The sequence below is a fragment of the Oncorhynchus mykiss genome, chromosome 2, assembly GCF_013265735.2.
Source record: "Oncorhynchus mykiss isolate Arlee chromosome 2, USDA_OmykA_1.1, whole genome shotgun sequence".
NCBI classification, from domain to species: domain Eukaryota; kingdom Metazoa; phylum Chordata; class Actinopteri; order Salmoniformes; family Salmonidae; genus Oncorhynchus; species Oncorhynchus mykiss.
In genome coordinates this window covers 14,432,247-14,453,170 of record NC_048566.1, presented here as the reverse complement: position 1 = coordinate 14,453,170, position 20,924 = coordinate 14,432,247, and the positions used below count along the sequence as shown (strand labels likewise).

At 44.7% G+C, this 20,924-nt stretch overlaps 1 protein-coding gene across 2 annotated transcripts in view; it reads right to left on the bottom strand.

The window, feature by feature from the left end:
* Positions 1 to 20,924, bottom strand: part of galnt1 (UDP-N-acetyl-alpha-D-galactosamine:polypeptide N-acetylgalactosaminyltransferase 1) — a 66,881-nt gene that overhangs the window by 44,611 nt on the left and 1,346 nt on the right. The gene's annotated exons all lie outside the window — the stretch shown is intronic.

Sequence of the window (20,924 nt, the reverse complement as noted above, 5' to 3'; positions counted from 1 at the left end):
ACTGCATTCGCGTAACAGGCAGGCTCCTCGTGAGGCAGGTGGTTAGAGCGTTGGACTAGTTAACCGTAAGGTTGCAAGATTGAATCCCTGAGCTGACAAGGTACAAATCTGTCGTTCTGCCCCTGAACAAAGCAGTTAACCCACCGTTCCTAGGCCGTCATTGAAAATAAGAAAGTGTTCTTAACTGACTTGCCTAGTTAAATAAAGTTGTGAAAATATATATATATTTAAGAATAAAAATAAAAATCGGCGTCCAAAAATACAGATTTACGATTGTTATGAAAACTTGAAATCGGCCCTAATTAATCGGCCATTCCGATTAATCGGCTGACCTCCACTATGAACAGTACCAAAACAAGTGATGTAATGATTCTGTCTCTTCACAGCCAAACCTGGACAACTGGGATGGTTGTATCCCCTCATAACATTATATTGGTTGTATCCTCCACATAACATTCTATTGGTTGTATCCTCCACATAACATTCTATTGGTTGTATCCTCCACATAACATTCTATTGGTTGTCTCACCACATAACATTCTATTGGTTGTATCCCCACATAACATTATATTGGTTGTATCCTCCACATAACATTCTATTGGTTGTCTCACCACATAACATTATATTGGTTGTATCCTCCACATAACATTATATTGGTTGTATCACCACATAACATTCTATTGGTTGTATCCCCCACATAACATTCTATTGGTTGTATCCCCACATAACATTCTATTGGTTGTATCCCCCACATAACATTATATTGGTTGTATCCCCTCATAACATTCTATTGGTTGTATCCCCCACATAACATTATATTGGTTGTATCCCCTCATAACATTCTATTGGTTGTATCCCCACATAACATTATATTGGTTGTATCCTCCACATAACATTCTATTGGTTGTATCCCCCACATAACATTCTATTGGTTGTATCCCGCACATAACATTCTATTGGTTGTATCCTCCACATAACATTCTATTGGTTGTATCCCCACATAACATTCTATTGGTTGTACCCACATAACATTCTATAGGTTGTATCCTCCACATAACATTCTATTGGTTGTATCCCCACATAACATTATATTGGTTGTATCCCCCACATACCATTCTATTGGTTGTATCCCCTCATAACATTCTATTGGTTGTATCCCCACATAACATTATATTGGTTGTATCCCCACATAACATTCTATTGGTTGTACCCACATAACATTCTATTGGTTGTATCCCCACATAACATTCTATTGGTTGTACCCACATAACATTCTATAGGTTGTATCCCCTCATAACATTATATTGGTTGTATCCCCCACATAACATTCTATTGGTTGTGTCCCCCACATAACATTCTATTGATTGTATCCCCACATAACATTCTATAGGTTGTATCCTCCACATAACATTCTATAGGTTGTATCCTCCACATAACATTCTATTGGTTGTATCCCCCACATAACATTCTATTGGTTGTATCCCCACATAACATTCTATTGGTTGTATCCCCACATAACATTCTATTGGTTGTGTCCCCCACATAACATTATATTGGTTATATCCCCTCATAACATTCTATTGGTTGTATCACCACATAACATTCTAGTGATTGTATCCCCCACATAACATTATATTGGTTGTATCCCCCACATAACATTATATTGGTTGTATCCCCCACATAACATTCTATTGGTTGTATCCTCCACATACCATCTATTGGTTGTACCCACATAACATTCTATTGGTTGTACCCACATAACATTCTATTGGTTGTATCCTCCACATAACATTCTGTTGGTTGTACCCACATAACATTATATTGGTTGTATCCCCTCATAACATTCTATTGGTTGTATCCTCCACATAACATTCTATTGGTTGTATCCTCCACATAACATTCTATTGGTTGTATCCCCCACATAACATTCTATTGATTGTATCCCCACATAACATTCTATTGGTTGTATCCCCCACATAACATTATATTGGTTGTATCCTCCACATAACATTCTATTGGTTGTATCCTCCACATACACTTTCTATTGGTTGTATCACCACATAACATTCTATTGGTTGTATCCCCCACATACCATTCTATTGGTTGTATCCTCCACATAACATTCCATTGGTTGTATCCCCACATAACATTATATTGGTTGTATCCCCCACATAACATTCTATTGGTTGTATCCCCCACATAACATTCCATTGGTTGTGTCCCCCACATAACATTCTATTGGTTGTATCCTCCACATAACATTCTATTGGTTGTATCCTCCACATAACATTCCATTGGTTGTATCCCCCACATAACATTCTATTGGGTGTATCCCCCACATAACATTCTATTGGTTGTATCCCCCACATAACATTCTATTGGTTGTATCCCCCACATAACATTCTATTGGTTGTATCCCCCACATAACATTCCATTGGTTGTATCCCCCACATAACATTCCATTGGTTGTATCCCCCACATAACATTCTATTGGTTGTATCCCCTCATAACATTCTATTGGTTGTATCCCCCACATAACATTCTTTTAGTTGTATCCCCCACATAACATTCTTTTAGTTGTATCCCCCACATAACATTCTATTGGTTGTATCCCCCACATAACATTCTATTGGTTGTACCCACATAACATTCTATTGGTTGTACCCACATAACATTCTATTAGTTGTATCCCCCACATAACATTCTATTGGTTGTATCCCCCACATAACATTCTATTGGTTGTATCACCATATAACATTCCATTGGTTGTATCCTCCACATAACATTCCATTGGTTGTATCCCCCACATAACATTCTAGTGGTTGTATCCCCCACATAACATTATATTGGTTGTATCCCCCACATAACATTCTAGTGGTTGTATCCCCCACATAACATTCTATTGGTTGTATCCCCCACATAACATTCTATTGGTTGTATCCCCCACATAACATTCTATTGGTTGTACCCACATAACATTCTATTGGTTGTACCCACATAACATTCTATTAGTTGTATCCCCCACATAACATTCTATTGGTTGTATCCCCCACATAACATTCTATTGGTTGTATCACCATATAACATTCCATTGGTTGTATCCTCCACATAACATTCCATTGGTTGTATCCCCCACATAACATTCCATTGGTTGTATCCCCCACATAACATTATATTGGTTGTATCCCCCACATAACATTCTAGTGGTTGTATCCCCCACATAACATTCTATTGGTTGTATCCCCTCATAACATTCTATTGGTTGTATCCCCAACATAACATTCTATTGGTTGTACCCACATAACATTATATTGGTTGTATCCCCCACATAACATTCTATTGGTTGTATCCCCCCACATAACATTCTATTGGTTGTATCCCCCCACATAACATTCTTGGTTGTACCCACATAACATTCCATTGGTTGTATCCCCACATAACATTCTATTGGTTGTATCCCCCACATAACATTCCATTGGTTGTATCCCCCACATAACATTCCATTGGTTGTATCCCCACATAACATTCTATTGGTTGTACCCACATAACATTCCATTGGTTGTATCCCCCACATAACATTCTATTGGTTGTATCCCCACATAACATTCTATTGGTTGTACCCACATAACATTCTATTGGTTGTATCCCCACATAACATTCCCCACACAACAAGAATTCGGTATAATCATTTCAGTTGAAAAGCTCTAAGCTTTGAATCCAGCGTTGTTTTGTATATCAGTTCATAAACCACGTGCCAAGGAATCGGCACATCGAAAAACTGTTTTGCAACCTGTATGGTGGTAACATTGAAATTTTCCAGACATTTAAGTAATTTAACCTGATGAGGGCGTACACCCACAGTGCTCAGGATGACAGAAATCACATTATGTTAATTCATCTTAACAGAACATGCAACTCCAGGATGACACAGCGTCTGTCCTTCCTATCAAATTCTGATACTAATTTGAAGATGTTAGAATAACTGTCCACATTTACTTTTCCTCGGTCAACAAGACCAGTAACGATTATCACTAGCCTGTCAATCTACAATCACCCATAGTAGAAAAGTTGACCTATTCTATTGGTGCAACAAAATAAATAGCCTTTTCAAAACAGACTCTGGGACAGTTGTGGGACGATAGATCCCAAAGCCATACAACCAGTAGGTCTAGGATACACAAACAAAACTTTAAAAAGCAATGAGGCTGATGCAACAGATTAGAACGTTTAGCGTATAATGTTTCTAAACTATTATTTCTACACATCATAAGCGCATCAATGCGCACAAGGCAGTAGGTTACGTGCGAATGTTCGTTCAATAATGGAGTTAGCGGGAAAACAGTGCAACGCATATATACGAGAGGTTTGATGTGACAGAGATGAAAATATCTGTCACATGAAATGTAGAAAGACAGGAGCTCTAAAGATGCAACAACTACATGGGTTGCTAATATGAATAGGGTTGCTAATATGAATAGGGTTGCTAATATGAATAGGGTTGCTAATATGAATAGGGTTGCTAATATGAATAGGGTTGCTAATATGTATAGGGTTGCTAATATGAATAGGGTTGCTAATATGAATAGGGTTGCTAATATGAATAGGGTTGCTAATATGAATAGGGTTGCTAATATGAATAGGGTTGCTAATATGAATAGAGTTGAAGATTGGCTACTGGACAATGAAAGAAAGTTGATTTGAAAACCAATAAATAGAAAAAGGCTACTGGTTTGCATGTGAAATACTTTTTTGGCTAGGCTACTTTGAAGCAAGCCTCATAATATGATGTAAACATTCAGGTTTCAAACAATTAAGTAGGCTATATGTTTTCAAAATGCATACTGCCTCCAGCTCATTGCAAAGTGGTGTGTGAACCAGTGCTGAAGCCTGGTTACCGTTGTCTATGCACTTGATTAGCGAATGGGAAGCACGCTTCAGTTACCAGTAAAAAAATAAAAATAGTAGCTCTTTTTAATTATGGCCATAAAAACAGTTTTTAACACGCGATTGCATGGAGCTGTTTGAGGAGCTGTTTGAGGATTGAGGAGCTGTTTGGGGAGCTGTTTGAGGGTTGAGAAGCTGTTTGAGCTGCTTCCTGTTTACAGAGAGTGGTGACTGCTGAGCAGAGGAAAAGGAACAACATAGACACTGAAACCACATTGACAGACCTGGGCCTACATGTACACCAGTCCACCTACACAAACCAACACCGTCCAGTTCTCTTGTCCTCTACAGGATATAACCAACTGTAGCTAGTGACAGTCCAGATCTCTTGTAATCTAGCTACAGTAGGTTATATCCTGTAGCCACAGTCCAGATCTCTTGTCCTCTAGCTACAGTAGGTTATATCTTGTAGTCACAGTCCAGATCTCTTGTCCTCTAGCTACAGTAGGTTATATCCTGTAGTCACAGTCCAGATCTCTTGTCCTCTAGCTACAGTAGGTTATATCCTGTAGTAACAGTCCAGATGTATTAATCCCTCTCGCTCTCTCCCCTCCAACTCATTCTCCCCCCTTATCTCCTTTCCTCTTATCCCCTCTCCTCCTATCATCTTATTCTCTCCTCTCATCCCCTTTCCCCTTCATCCCCTCTCTCATCCCCTCTTCTCATTTTTCATTTAGCAGACACTCTTATCCAGAGCGACTTCCAGCAGCAATTAGGGTTAAGTGCCTTGCACAAGGGCACATCGACAGATCTTTCCCCTAGTCGGCTCTGGGATTCTTCTCCTCTCATCGCCTCTCTTCATATCCCCTCTGATCTCCTTTCCTATTCTCTTCTCCTCTAATCCCCTCTCTTCATATCCCCTCTGATCTCCTTTCCTATTATCTTCTCCTCTCATCCCCTCTCTTCATATCCCCTCTGATCTCCTTTCCTATTCTCCTCTTCCGAACATTTCTCATTTTCCTCATATTTCTGACGCCAGCATGACATTCCCAACGTTCTCAATCCCAGCTGGGTTGGCATTCCCAGCCAAATGACTCACGCGGGAAAATGTTGAATATTTTTGGTCACATGACCACACTCGCTTCCTCTTCCAGTAAAAGGCCAGAAGCCATGGGACAGGTTGATAAACCCTGGGATATGGTTTTACACAAACACACACAGAAACGCACAACTGCTTTGTCTGTCTGTCTGTCTGCAACCCCCCAGCCCTCCATCCTCTCTCACTACAGACGCTACACCGATATAGTAGGAGTAATAAATGAGCCACTCAATAGACTGTTGGTTGCTGTAAAATGTAACTATCATTGACTAGGCACAGACCCAGACACACAGTCACACACAGTCACGCACAGTCACGCACAATCATATGCACAATCACACACACACACACACACACACACACACACACACACACACAAACCTAACCTGGGCCAGCACCAGTAGCAATGCAAATGAGAACTATATCAATATTACATTTAGCACTTCTTCACACAGTGCACAAAGCTTAACACACACACACACAGTCTTGGTATTGTAATTGTAGAAGTGTGATATTGGTATTCGACAGTGTAGGCCAAGAGGTCCGTTCTAACTCCTCCCAACACTAGAGGTCCGTTCTAACTCCTCCCAACACTAGAGGTCCGTTCTAACTCCTCCCAACACTAGAGGTCCGTTCTAACTCCTCCCAACACTAGAGGTCCGTTCTAACTCCTCCCAACACTAGAGGTCCGTTCTAACTCCTCCCAACACTAGAGGTCCGTTCTAACTCCTCCCAACACTAGAGGTCTGTTCTAACTCCTCCCAACACTAGAGGTCTGTTCTAACTCCTCCCAACACTAGAGGTCTGTTCTAACTCCTCCCAACACTAGAGGTCCGTTCTAACTCCTCCCAACACTAGAGGTCCGTTCTAACTCCTCCCAACACTAGAGGTCCGTTCTAACTCCTCCCAACACTAGAGGTCCGTTCTAACTCCTCCCAACACTAGAGGTCCGTTCTAACTCCTCCCAACACTAGTGGTCCGTTCTAACTCCTCCCAACACTAGAGGTCTGTTATAACTCCTCCCAACACTAGAGGTCCGTTCTAACTCCTCCCAACACTAGAGGTCCGTTCTAACTCCTCCCAACACTAGAGGTCTGTTCTAACTCCTCCCAACACTAGAGGTCCGTTCTAACTCCTCCCAACACTAGAGGTCTGTTCTAACTCCTCCCAACACTAGAGGTCCGTTCTAACTCCTCCCAACACTAGAGGTCCGTTCTAACTCCTCCCAACACTAGAGGTCCGTTCTAACTCCTCCCAACACTAGTGGTCCGTTCTAACTCCTCCCAACACTAGAGGTCTGTTATAACTCCTCCCAACACTAGAGGTCCGTTCTAACTCCTCCCAACACTAGAGGTCCGTTCTAACTCCTCCCAACACTAGTGGTCCGTTCTAACTCCTCCCAACACTAGTGGTCCGTTCTAACTCCTCCCAACACTAGAGGTCTGTTATAACTCCTCCCAACACTAGAGGTCCGTTCTAACTCCTCCCAACACTAGAGGTCCGTTCTAACTCCTCCCAACACTAGTGGTCCGTTCTAACTCCTCCCAACACTAGTGGTCCGTTCTAACTCCTCCCAACACTAGTGGTCCGTTCTAACTCCTCCCAACACTAGAGGTCTGTTATAACTCCTCCCAACACTAGAGGTCCGTTATAACTCCTCCCAACACTAGAGGTCCGTTCTAACTCCTCCCAACACTAGTGGTCCGTTCTAACTCCTCCCAACACTAGTGGTCCGTTCTAACTCCTCCCAACACTAGTGGTCCGTTCTAACTCCTCCCAACACTAGAGGTCTGTTATAACTCCTCCCAACACTAGAGGTCCGTTCTAACTCCTCCCAACACTAGAGGTCCGTTCTAACTCCTCCCAACACTAGTGGTCCGTTCTAACTCCTCCCAACACTAGAGGTCCGTTCTAACTCCTCCCAATACTAGAGGTCCGTTCTAACTCCTCCCAACACTAGAGGTCCGTTCTAACTCCTCCCAACACTAGTGGTCCGTTCTAACTCCTCCCAACACTAGAGGTCCGTTCTAACTCCTCCCAACACTAGTGGTCCGTTCTAACTCCTCCCAACACTAGAGGTCCGTTCTAACTCCTCCCAACACTAGTGGTCCGTTCTAACTCCTCCCAACACTAGAGGTCCGTTCTAACTCCTCCCAACACTAGAGGTCCGTTCTAACTCCTCCCAACACTAGAGGTCCGTTCTAACTCCTCCCAACACTAGAGGTCCGTTCTAACTCCTCCCAACACTAGAGGTCTGTTCTAACTCCTCCCAACACTAGAGGTCTGTTCTAACTCCTCCCAACACTAGAGGTCTGTTCTAACTCCTCCCAACACTAGAGGTCTGTTCTAACTCCTCCCAACACTAGAGGTCTGTTCTAACTCCTCCCAACACTAGAGGTCTGTTCTAACTCCTCCCAACACTAGAGGTCCGTTCTAACTCCTCCCAACACTAGAGGTCCGTTCTAACTCCTCCCAACACTAGAGGTCCGTTCTAACTCCTCCCAACACTAGAGGTCCGTTCTAACTCCTCCCAACACTAGAGGTCCGTTCTAACTCCTCCCAACACTAGAGGTCCGTTCTAACTCCTCCCAACACTAGAGGTCCGTTCTAACTCCTCCCAACACTAGAGGTCCGTTCTAACTCCTCCCAACACTAGAGGTCCGTTCTAACTCCTCCCAACACTAGAGGTCCGTTCTAACTCCTCCCAACACTAGAGGTCCGTTCTAACTCCTCCCAACACTAGAGGTCCGTTCTAACTCCTCCCAACACTAGAGGTCCGTTCTAACTCCTCCCAACACTAGAGGTCTGTTCTAACTCCTCCCAACACTAGAGGTCCGTTCTAACTCCTCCCAACACTAGAGGTCCGTTCTAACTCCTCCCAACACTAGAGGTCCGTTCTAACTCCTCCCAACACTAGAGGTCCGTTCTAACTCCTCCCAACACTAGAGGTCCGTTCTAACTCCTCCCAACACTAGTGGTCCGTTCTAACTCCTCCCAACACTAGAGGTCCGTTCTAACTCCTCCCAACACTAGAGGTCCGTTCTAACTCCTCCCAACACTAGAGGTCCGTTCTAACTCCTCCCAACACTAGAGGTCCGTTCTAACTCCTCCCAACACTAGAGGTCCGTTCTAACTCCTCCCAACACTAGAGGTCTGTTCTAACTCCTCCCAACACTAGAGGTCTGTTCTAACTCCTCCCAACACTAGAGGTCTGTTCTAACTCCTCCCAACACTAGAGGTCTGTTCTAACTCCTCCCAACACTAGAGGTCTGTTATAACTCCTCCCAACACTAGAGGTCCGTTCTAACTCCTCCCAACACTAGAGGTCCGTTCTAACTCCTCTCAACACTAGAGGTCCGTTCTAACTCCTCCCAACACTAGAGGTCTGTTCTAACTCCTCCCAACACTAGAGGTCTGTTCTAACTCCTCCCAACACTAGAGGTCTGTTCTAACTCCTCCCAACACTAGAGGTCTGTTCTAACTCCTCCCAACACTAGAGGTCTGTTCTAACTCCTCCCAACACTAGAGGTCTGTTCTAACTCCTCCCAACACTAGAGGTCTGTTCTAACTCCTCCCAACACTAGAGGTCTGTTCTAACTCCTCCCAACACTAGAGGTCTGTTCTAACTCCTCCCAACACTAGAGGTCTGTTCTAACTCCTCCCAACACTAGAGGTCTGTTATAACTCCTCCCAACACTAGAGGTCCGTTCTAACTCCTCCCAACACTAGAGGTCTGTTCTAACTCCTCTCAACACTAGAGGTCTGTTCTAACTCCTCCCAACACTAGAGGTCTGTTCTAACTCCTCCCAACACTAGAGGTCTGTTCTAACTCCTCCCAACACTAGAGGTCTGTTCTAACTCCTCCCAACACTAGAGGTCTGTTCTAACTCCTCCCAACACTAGAGGTCTGTTCTAACTCCTCCCAACACTAGAGGTCTGTTCTAACTCCTCCCAACACTAGAGGTCTGTTCTAACTCCTCCCAACACTAGTGGTCTGTTCTAACTCCTCCCAACACTAGAGGTCCGTTCTAACTCCTCCCAACACTAGAGGTCTGTTCTAACTCCTCCCAACACTAGAGGTCTGTTCTAACTCCTCCCAACACTAGTGGGAGCAGAATTGAGACATCCAGAAAAGTCATTCTGATCTGTGGCTGCTGACCTACATGAGGCAGGTTGCCACTGATCACACACACACACACACACACACACACACACACACACACACACACACACACACACACACACACACACACACACACACACACACACACACACACACACACACAATGGGCCTGTTGTTCTCTAGCCCAGCGGCTGAGGGTAGATATGCTTATCAGAAGGAGAGAGAGAGAGAGAAGGGGTCTCTCTACTCTCTCGGTCTCCCCATCTCTCATCCCCTCACACAACAGTGGGCTGGGTGAAATAACAGACATGTGAAAAAGATGCGAGCCACTGTGAAAGGGAAAGCTAGGCCACAATAGGCCAGTCCAATAGAAAGCTATCCTCTGTTGGTCTGTAGGGTGAGTGGAGTAGTACTGCTCTGCTCCCAGTTATCCCTCTAAATCCTGTCTACTCCAGGCCTTCCTGACTTAACCAGCTCTGCTCTGACTGGGGCACTCAGCCAACACACACACACACCATACGCACAGCACACATGACAATGAAACACACTCACTCACAAAGCAGACAGACACACAGAGACATACTCAATCATTCACAGACAGACAGACAAACTGAAGACTCTTGTGATTGGAGACGTGTGTGTGTGTGTGTGTGTGTGTGTGTGTGTGTGTGTGAGTGATTGACTCAATGAGTCAGCAGAATTTGGACACATTACATTTCCTCTGAGGGGGGGGACACCATGGAAACCAGGCCTTTCCTGTGGGGGTCGTATCTCATACTAAAACAGATGCTGAAGGAGAGGCACACATAGGGTGGTGGGCCGAAGCCCCGTCGAGGGAGGAGATGATTTTTTATATACGACTGTAAAACTATTTTATGATGACTATAACATTTATTGGCACCTTCCATTCCTGCACATTTTCTCATAAAAAATATTTCAACACAAATTTGCCCAACTGTTAAACTTGGAATCAATCAGAACTCCCATAAACACTCCTCGTGATGAAGGCAGCCAATGGCCTGCTTCTATCTTCGATGTAAACACAGCCTCTTGTGAAAACTCCAGCTGTTGCCTGATCAACAGGAACAGATATAGCTCGCTCCCCAAGACTGAAACAAGATAAATATCTGTTTTTGAGGGCGCAGACTTTGTTAGCGGGCCGAGACGGTGGCACTGTATTATCCTCAAAGTGGGCAAAGAAGGTGTTTAGTTTGTCTGGAAGCATGACGTCGGTATCCGTGACGTGGCTGTTTTTGTTTTGTAGCCTGTGATTTCCTGTAGACCCTGCCACATACTGAGCGGTTGAATTGCGACTCCACCATGTCCCTGTACCAGCAGTTCGCTTGTTTGATTGCCTTGAGGATGGAATAATTACACTATTTCCCATCAATGAATCGGCTAAAAAGCATTATTTCGCAATGTTTTTTAAAAATTATATTATTATTCTTGCCTGCGGCAACTTTATTTAATCAACTTTTCTATTTTTTTCCTGGACAAAAGCCAGTTAACAGAAACCCTGACACACGTACACAACCACACATACACACGTACACATACACACGACCCCAGCACACATTGTCAGGAGGGGAGGGGGGCGAAACTAGGCCCAGTGTCCTCACTGTTGAGGACACTGGAGGCTCTGCCTCTATGTCTATTAGGAGGCAGAGAGGACCGGAGGATATCTGGCACAACATCATCTGAATACTAATCTGCAGAACAACACAAACAGCTGAAAAACAAACTGCAGAAAAACTGGATGAACTGAATCAGTCATTTTGGATAAAAGGGGGAACAGCTTGTCTTGAGGCTCTGGGAAACCCAGAGAGAAACATTAGACTAGAAACACTGTCCATCTGACTGGTACATAGTACACACTGTCATCTTCTGTCTGACCTCACCCTAAACATGAACCACTAGTCTACCATTATGTCCTGAGTCTCTCCATCATAAACATTATATTCCACCATTTAAGAGAGGAGCACCATAAACATCACGAGGCTTTACACTCCCTTTAGAGCTCTGAGTGGTTTCTGACTTCCATACTTCCTTTAGAGCTCTGAGTGGTTTCTGACTTCCATACTTCCTTTAGAGCTCTGAGTGGTTTCTGACTTCCATACTTCCTTTAGAGCTCTGAGTGGTTCCTGACTTCTACACTCCCTTTAGAGCTCTGAGTGGTTCCTGACTTCTACACTCCTTAGAGAGCTCTGAGTGGTTCCTGACTTCCATACTCCCTTTAGAGCTCTGAGTGGTTCCTGACTTCTACACTCCCTTGAGAGCTCTGAGTGGTTCCTGCGTTCTATTACAGCATATATGAGAGGAAGTAACTGAGAGGCTTTACTAGAATGGAAAACATGACTAACATCATGTGAACTCTTGACTATAGAAAACTATTGCATAGGCGGGGCGAGCTCTTGGTTCAATACAGCATCTTGGTGCCCCTGGGTGGGGCTCAGGCGGGCGGACACTGACACACACAAAATAAAAAAAGTTACATTTACCAAATGCTTCAATCTGAAGCAATTTAAAGTAATGTGTGCATACATGGAATTCACTATCCTGGCATTGCAAGCACCATGCTCTACCTACTGAGCTACAGATGACCAATCAGGGCTGTAAAAAAAGGTTTGTAAAACCTGACGTTTATGGTTCTCCTGTCTTAAATGGTGAGACACACAGTCATCTCACAGTGATTCCTTGGTGGCATCACACCCTCCCACATGGTGTTAGTTAGCCTTGGCGAATTATCAACCTCACACAGCAGAGACACACTACCCAGCCAGAACGTATGTGTTGAGTGTGCGATAGGTGATTCCTGCCTGTGTGTGTGTGTGTGTGTGTGTGTGTGTGTGTGTGTGAGAGGAGAGAGAGAGAGTGTGTGGTTATATAAATATTACAGTGGGGAGAACAAGTATTTGATACACTGCCGATTTTGCAGGTTTTCCTACTTACAAAGCATGTAGAGGACTGTAATTTTTATCATAGGTACACTACAACTGTGAGAGACGGAATCTAAAACAAAAATACAGAAAATCACATTGTATGATTTTTAAGTAATTCATTTGCATTTTATTGCATGACATAAGTATTTGATAACCTACCAACCAGTAAGAATTCCGGCTCTCACAGACTTGTTAGTTTTTCTTTAAGAAGCACTCCTGTTCTCCACTCATTACCTGTATTAACTGCACCTGTTTGAACTCGTTACCTGTATAAAAGACACCTGTCCACACACTTAATCAAACAGACTCCAACCTCTCCACAAAGGCCAAGACCAGAGAGCTGTGTAAGGACATCAGGGATACAATTGTAGACCTGCACAAGGCTGGGATGTGCTACAGGACAATAGGCAAGCAGCTTGGTGAGAAGGCAACAACTGTTGGTGCAATTATTAGAAAATGGAAGAAGTTCAAGATGCCGGTCAATCACCTTCGGTCTGGGGCTCCATGCAAGATCTCACCTCGTGAGGCATCAATGATCATGAGGAAGGTGAGGTATCAGCCCAGAACTACACGGCAGGACCTGGTCAATGACCTGAAGAGAGCTGGGACCACAGTCTAAAAGAAAACCATTAGTAACACACTACGCCGTCATGGATTAAAATCCTGCAGCGCACGCAAGGTCCCCCTGCTCAAGCCAGTGCATGTCCAGGCCCATCTGAAGTTTGCCAATGACCATCTGGATGATCCAGAGGAGGAATGGGAGAAGGTCATGTGGTCTGATGAGACAAAAATAGAGCTTTTTGGTCTAAACTCCACTTGCCGTGTTGAGGAAGAAGAAGGATGAGTACAACCCCAAGAACACCATCCCAACCTTGAAGCATGGAGGTGGAAACATCATTCTTTGGGGATGCTTTTCTGCAAAGGGGACAGGACGACTGCACCGTATTGAGGGGAGGATGGATGGGGCCATGTATCGTGAGATCTTGGCCAACAACCTCCTTCCCTCAGTAAGAGCATTGAAGATGGGTCGTAGCTGGGTCTTCCAGCATGACAACGACCCGAAACACACAGCCAGGGCAACTAAGGAGTGGCTCCGTAAGAAGCATCTCAAGGTCCTGGAGTGGCCTAGCCAGTATCCAGACCTGAACCCAATAGAAAATCTTTGGAGGGAGCTGAAAGTCCGTATTGCCCAGCAACAGCCCCAAAACCTGAAGGATCTGGGTCTGTATGGAGGAGTGGGCCAAAATCCCTGCTGCTGTGTGTGCAACCTGGTCAAGAACTACAGGAAACGTATATTCTCTGTAATTGCAAACAAAGGATTCTGTACCAAATATTAAGTTATGCTTTTCTGATGTATCAAATACTTATGCCATGCAATAAAATGCAAATTTCTTACTTAAAAATCATACAATGTGATTTTCTGGATTTTTTTTTTAGATTCCGTCTCTCACAGTTGAAGTGTACCTATGATAAAAATTACAGACCTCTACATGCTTTGTAAGTAGAAAAACCTGCAAAATCGGCAGTGTATCAAATACTTGTTCTCCCCACTGTATATATATATATATACACACCTACACTGAGTGTACAAAGAATAAGGAACACCTTCCAAACATTGAGCTGCACCCCCCTTCACCCTCAGAAAAGCCTCAATTTGTTGGGGTGGGATCTACAAGGTGTTGAAAGAGTTCCACAGGGATGCTGGCCCATGTTGACTCCAATGCTTCCCACAGTTGTGTCAAGTTGGCTGGATGTTCTTTGGATGCTGGACCATTCTTCATACACACAGGAAACTGTTGAGTGTGAAAAACCCAGCAGCGTTGCAGTTCTAGTTCAAAGGCACTTAAATCTTTTGTCTTGCCCACTCACCCTCTGAAAGGCCACATACACATTCTACTGTATGTCTCCAGTCTTAAACATAATTCTTTAACATGTCTCAACATCTTCATCTACACCGATTGAAGTGGACTTACAAATTACATCAATAAGGGATCATAGGTTTCACCTGGTCTGTCTGTCATGGAAAGAGCAAGGAAAGAGTTCCTAATGTTTTGTACACTCAGTGTGTGTGTGTGTGGAGCTGGCAAGGCTCCCCAGTGGCACAGGCTGACCTGACCCACTTCTGCGTGCAATTCTATCCCTGATATGACCCTATGAGCAGCCAGAGGACACACACAACACACACACACACAAAGCCTGAGAGGCAAAAACAGTAACATGGTGCTCTCTCTCTCACGCCACCCCTCTGCCTCACTCCCCTCTCTGTATCTCGCTCCTTCTCTCTCCATGGTCACTCTGAGTTTACAATCAGTGCCTCTGCTATCTGATCTAACTATGACAAACATCCGGGAAAAAAACTCCCAGGTAAGGAGTGTGCAGTATATCAGTTTATATCAGACCATCAGATCAGAGAGAAGAACATGATGAAGCAGACTGGTAGAGTGAATGTATCTGATCAACACTGCACTAGGATTATGGAGAGCCTGTGGTAGCCTAGATGCTACAGACGTCTCTGAAAGATGCTAGACACAATCTTCATAAATAAGGCCCTTCTAAAATTCAGAACCTTTTGAAGATAAAAATAAAATCAGAGTATGTTTCATTTATGACGTCTTCCTGTTCCGAAGGTCAGTCAATGTTGAAATCCAAAACCCAGTTTGATTTGAGTGTTTTTACAGTACATTAGCTATAAACTGACTGATCAAATAGAGAATCGTTAAGCTATTTGCTGATGTTTGCCTGACTAGCCTCAAAGTCAAGAAAAACCCTCCTTGTGTCAAAACTGTTCTTTCAATATGAATATCTTGTAAAACAGGGCTGTGTGTGTGTGTGTGTGTGTGTGTGTCTACATGTAACGTGCGTTGTTTGAAGGAGACCAAAGTGTAATTTGTGGTCATCATATTTATTTAAATGAGAACCAGCAACAAAATAACAAAGTGAAACCAAACTGAACGTACCATTCCGTAGGCTACAAGAGCTGTACAAAAACAAGATCCCACAACATAAGTGGAAAAAAGGCTACCTAAGTATGATTCCTAATCAGAGACAACGATAGACAGCTGCCTCTGATTGGGAACCACACTCGGGCCAAACACAAAGAAATGCATAACATAGACTGCCCACCCCACATCACACCCTGACCTCACCAAATAGAGAAATAAAACGTCTCTCTAAGGTCAGGGCGTGACAGTACCCCCCCCTCAAAGGTGCGGACTCCCGGCCGCAAACCTGAACCTATAGAGGAGGGTCCGGGTGGGTATCTACCCTTGGCGGCGGCTCCGGTTCGGGGCATAGACCCCGCTCCACATCTGGCTCCCCCCACTTTGGTAGAGCCTCTGGTGCGGGGACCCTCGCCGCAGGCCCCGGACTGGGGACCCTAGTCGCAGGTCCCGGACTGGGGACCGTCGCCGGAGGCTCCGGACAGCGGATCAACGCTGGAGGCTCCGGGCCATGGATCATCACTGGAGGCTTCCTTCCTGGAGCCGGGACAGGTCTCACCGGACTGAGGAGACGTACTAGAAGCCTGGTGCGTGGAGCTGCCACAGGGCTTACCAGGCTGGGGAGACACACTGGAGGCCTGGTATGTGGAACCGGAACAGGTCTTATCGGACTGGGGAGATGCACTGGAAGCCTGGTGCGTGGAGCAGGCACCGGATACACTGGGCCGTGGAGGCGCACTGGAGGTCTCAAGCGTAGAGCCGGCACAACCCGTCCTGGCTGGATGGTTACTTTCGCCCGGCAAATGCGGGGCGCTAGCACAGGACGCACTGGGCTGTGCAGACGCACTGGAGACACGGTGCGCATCACCGCATAACACGGCGCCCGACCAGTCACACGCTCCCCACGGTAAACACGGGGAGTTGGCTCAGGTCTAAACCCTGACTCCGCCAATCTCCCTGTGTGCCCCCCCCCAAAAAATGTTTTGGAGCTGCCTCTCGGGCTTCCGTGCCGTGACCCCTTGTATAGTTGCCGTTCCTCTAATTCCTCGTATCCTCGCCGTTCCGCTCTAGCTGCTTCTATCTCCTCCCTTGGACGGTGATCATCTCCAGCCTGCACCCAGGCCTTCCAGTATCTCCTCCCATGTCCACTCCTCCAGAAAATGCTGCTTGGTCTTTTTGTGGTGGGATCTTCTGTAACGTGCGTTGTTTGAAGGAGACCAAGGCGCAACGTAATTTGTGGTCATCATATTTATTTAAATGAGAACCAGCAACAAAATAACAAAGTGAAACCAAAATGAACGTACCATTCCGTAGGCTACAAGAGCTGTACAAAAACAAGATCCCACAACATAGGTGGAAAAAAGGCTACCTAAGTATGATTCCCAATCAGAGACAACGATAGACAGCTGCCTCTGATTGGGAACCACACTCGGGCCAAACACAAAGAAATACAAAAAATAGACTGCCCACCCCACATCACATCCTGACCTCACCAAATAGAGAAATAAAACGTCTCTCTAAGGTCAGGGCGTGACACTACAATCAATGACAGTTCTGATCAGCATCAGTCAGATTTCACCATGAGTCTCTGTAAACCAGGAGTCTCCAACAGGTCAATCGCGAGCCTACCTATGAGTAGCTTGCCAAACAATTCTGAAAGTACATGCAATTTTCACATGTTCCACCGCAAACAGTCATTAACAAATCTCACAAGTATTAGACACAGCAAGCAGTCAGCTACTATCTAATCAACACAACATTGACATCATCCCACCCCTGGTTAGACACTATTGGCTTAAAAAGCCAAACCTAACACAATATCTGCCTATTTATTTCCAGCAATATTTCCCCTGTCTGTCTGTGTGGTGCAGGTGTTTGTCTATCACTCTGTGTGTAGCCAGTGGATGTGAAAACCATCTTGTGGGTTGACTGAAATACTTTCCCCAAAACGTTCTAGATATAATGTTACCTGCAAAGTAGGCTTACCTGGCAGAAGTATATCATGAGTAAGTATATCATTTCTATTTTTATTTGTTCTTTTCAAACTTCAAACCATGAAAAGAGCAGCAGCAGTAGCTTACAGAACCATGGCTAGACTGGCACATTAGACAGCACATTCCTCAGCACATTCCTCACTTGATAGATGCCAATTAAAGGGGAATTACACTCTAAAATAAAAATGTGTTCGTTTTCTTCCAGACCTAAAAAAAGGTTTTTCGATGTGATTTAACAGAAGATCAAATTTCATTGTTTCTCTATGAACAATGGTAATTTTGAGAGTCAAAAGCCTCAACAATCTAAAACCAGGAAAAATATAACTGAGAAAACTATTTTGGAAAATATAAAACATATTTTGGTTGTTTTATGAACCATTATTTGACCAGGTTGACAGAAAACATAGTGTACAAGAGAAAGTAGTGCACTAAGGACCTGGGGAAGAGTTGCAGAGGATTGGAGAACTACATGCCTATTTGAAAGCTAGAAAAGGAATTGCAGCTCGCGTCATGTTTAAAAAACAATGGAGAGAGAGAGAGAGAGAGAGAGAGAGAGAGAGAGAGAGAGAGAGAGAGAGAGAGAGAGAGAGAGAGAGAGAGAGAGAGAGAGAGAGAGAGAGAGAGAGAGAGATAGAAGAGTTAAGGATAGAGAAAGAAGGTGAGAGAGAATTTTCTCTCTGGCAGCAGCTTTCCTTATAGCCATCAGAGGTATAGCCCCCTATGTGTGTCTGAGTGATGCTGTTGTTGTTATTATGACATCATCTTATTAGCTAACATCAGTAGCGTTGTGGTGCGATCATCTGAGATAATCTCATTGTCGTGTCAGTTGCATCGATCAATACTGGGGATCAACAGGAAATACAACAGTACATCCTTCTTCCTTCCTTCCTTCCTTCCTTCTAACTATAAAATAGATAACCATCCAATTCATCCCGTTCTGGACAGAAGTTGTTCTTAGGCACAGATCTAGGATCAGCTTGCCTTCCCCAAATCCTAACTTTACCCATTATGTGAAAAGACAACACGACCTTGGATCAGCGTCAATATCCAACTTAATCCCACTCCTAGTGTTGTTCCCCTGTCCCAGCCTTCGACACAGGGAGATAAACTAGGCCTAGGCTACATGGGCCAGTGATGAAGGTCAGTCTGAGTTATTAATATGGGATTCTGGTAGGTAACCTAGCGGGACATTAACTGAAAAGTCGCTGGTTCGAATCCTTGAGCCGACTAGGTGAAATCTGCCGAGATGCCATTGAGCAAGGCAATTAACCCTAATTGCTCCTCTAAGTCTCTCCGGATAAGAGCGTATGCTAAATGACTAAAATCTACAGGCTGCAGTGATATAGATCTCTGTGGGTCAGTTATAATGATACAGGGTTTAGATATCAGGTGATACAGGGTGACTCCTCATCCCCAGTCTGCAGGGTTCTGTGTTCCGGCCACGGACCAGAGGGAACAATGGCATTCTTGTGCTGGGAGCTCCAGGTGGCTGGGGAAACCCAATCCTACCCAACCCCAGTCACCCAGTTTGAGTCTGAGCCTGCCTCACTGGCACAGCTCAGGGAGAACCAACGCTGCCTTCCTCCAGAGAGACAGCGCAGAATAGAGCTATTGTTCCACCAGAGCAACTCCAAACTACACACACTCACTAAATCCACTCTCTTAGAGAAACACACAGACAGACTCAGAAACACACACACACACCAAATAGGGGAGCACATCTGCTGTGGTCTGGACCTGAACACGCAGCAGGACAGGAAACACATCATGCAGACGCCACGGCCTTGAATTGAGGAACATGATTCATTTCCTGTGAATGCTGGACAGTAATGCCTTAAAACAGGGCTTGGCTATTGGCTAACCCACAGCATTTCCACTGTAGAAGGGTAGTAAACATGACACAATAACTTTCAGTCTCACTTGAGGGGGGATTCAAAACATGGCACAACATCGCCAGACCGAGGACTTAGAGGGGCTTTGAACATCAAATGCCTGAAGTCACACATGGTTTGAGAAAGGGTGTGTGTGTGTGTGTGTGTGTGTGTGTGTGTGTGTGTGTGTGTGTGTGTGTGTGTGAGGGAGGGAGGGATAGAGAGAGAGAGAGAGAGAGAGAGAGAGAGAGAGAGAGAAAGAGAGAGCTTGTGCAACTGTCATTACATTTAAACTGTTGCTAAAGGACAACTGTATTCTCTCTCCCTCTTTGCGGTTCAGCTGCAGTCGTCACTCCAAGCTCAGCTCTCTGCTGCTGTAAGCAATAACACAGTGTTGTGTTTCAGTGTACACAGCCATCCATGCCCTCTGGCCACATTGTGCTCTGGGTAGCGGGGGGCCCATGCTAACAGATAAGGCCAGATAGTTTCCCTCCAGCGCTGCTCTGTTCTGCACATGTTCTCCTATTGTGCAAGCCAGAGCCACAGAGCCTGGGCCTCATCCACAGGCACAGAGTATAAATAATGGATGCCCATCTCTTCCTGCCCCTGGAGAAACATGACAGACTCATTTCATTCCCCTACATCTTCATCTGCAGCCAGAGAGTTACAGGATTGATTGTGAATCCATTTCCTTATCTATCAGATGTATAATTACAGCACTGTGAGTGCACGCTCACTGGCTCGCTCTGCTCACATACAAAGACAAACACTCTCTTTCACACACAGAAACACACACACACATAGACCTGCTCTGGCCCGGAATCCACATACATTAACGCGCCTCTATAAAAGGTCCCATCCGGATTAGGTTACGTGAAATGTAATCAACTTCAGGCCTATTGTAGAGCACGAGCTGGAGCTGGGAGAGGCATGCATGGCTATAGGCCTCGTTCTGGACCGACTCCAACTGACTCAGAGTTCACAGCTGGTGGTAAGAAGTCATACAGTCATATTTAGTTGCTCTTATACATGTGTTGTAACGCTGTAATTACTATTGTAAAGATGTTCATTTGTT